General features: G+C 35.7%; 1 non-coding gene across 1 annotated transcript; it reads left to right on the plus strand.

Moving 5' to 3' along the window:
* Positions 1-852: 852 nt before the first annotated feature.
* TRNAT-AGU (transfer RNA threonine (anticodon AGU)) lies at positions 853-926 on the plus strand. Its single transcript has one exon. It is a non-coding gene; the product is annotated as a tRNA-Thr (tRNA).
* Positions 927-1,177: the final 251 nt, after the last annotated feature.

Below are 1,177 nucleotides of genomic sequence, written 5' to 3' on the forward strand. Positions count from 1 at the left end.
AAATAAAGCCAAGTTTTTCTAATTAAGAACTTTCTAGCCTAGTAGAAAAGGCAAGCCATAGAAAACAGATAACTTGCAGAGCGTGCTAAGTGGTGATATTATAGTGGTATGTATAGTACTTGAGGGGAACTCAATTTATTGAGAGGAATTCATTCCAGGAAAGAAATTATAGACGGGATATTTGATTTGATTCTTTGAAGATAAATAGGATTTTCTTTTCATTAAGGGAACAGGGTGGGAGAAATGCTTTCCTTTCAGAGCACTAGAAAAGTCACGGTGATGTGAAAGCGAATCTCTCATGAAGGGTATTCTGACCTGTTCTGTATCACTTCTGCTAAAATAGATAAATGAGAGCAAAGAGGCAGTTGGATGGGGGCAGATCACAGAGCACCTTGTGTCTCAGGAAGGGATAGCAGTATTTTCATTTGAATTATGATTTCATGAGCCTTTGTATGAAGCTTCGAAATTTTCCCAAGACAGCCTCGTATTAAAATTGTAGAGTTCTAGATAGGATTACAATTTTCAAAAGACTTGCAAAATTCTACTTTGGATACATAATCCTTGAAAGCATAAATCAAGATGTTTCGCATACTTCATGAGGTCTTTGTCGGTTATGAAGTTATCCACGGGAAACTTAGGTTTGCTGGCATCTTGGTTCCATTTCTATCACTTGCTCATTTGTCCAGCTTTTAAAATCAAGTGTTCTTTGGTCCTTTTCCTCAAATTTGTTGTGTTTTCTTTTTTAATTTTGTGGCATTAAAAAAAATAGTAATAACAAAGTACATTTTAAATCCAGAAACTAATTTTCCTTTTTCTAAATATGAATTAGAAAAGGATTCAAAATATAGTGGGGGAGGGTATAGCTCAAGTGGTAGAGTGCATGCTTAGTGTGCATGAGGTCCTGGGTTCAATCCCCAGTACCTCCATTAAAAAATGAATAAATAAACCTAATTACTTTGCCTCTCAAAAAACAAACAAACAAAAAATACTTTGTTTAGGTGTTTTATTAGGTCACATTACTTTTTTTAGTTGAGGCAGTATTTTCCACTGACGAGAGATAGAGGAAGTGATTTTAAGGGGAGCGGGGTGGGAAGAACAACTTAAAAATGTAAGAGGAAGTAATGACAAGTGAGAATGATTTTCATGTCTGATGATCCAGTTCAAGGGAAGAGGGAGG

This window comes from Vicugna pacos, chromosome 23 (genome assembly GCF_048564905.1).
Source record: "Vicugna pacos chromosome 23, VicPac4, whole genome shotgun sequence".
Classification (NCBI taxonomy): domain Eukaryota; kingdom Metazoa; phylum Chordata; class Mammalia; order Artiodactyla; family Camelidae; genus Vicugna; species Vicugna pacos.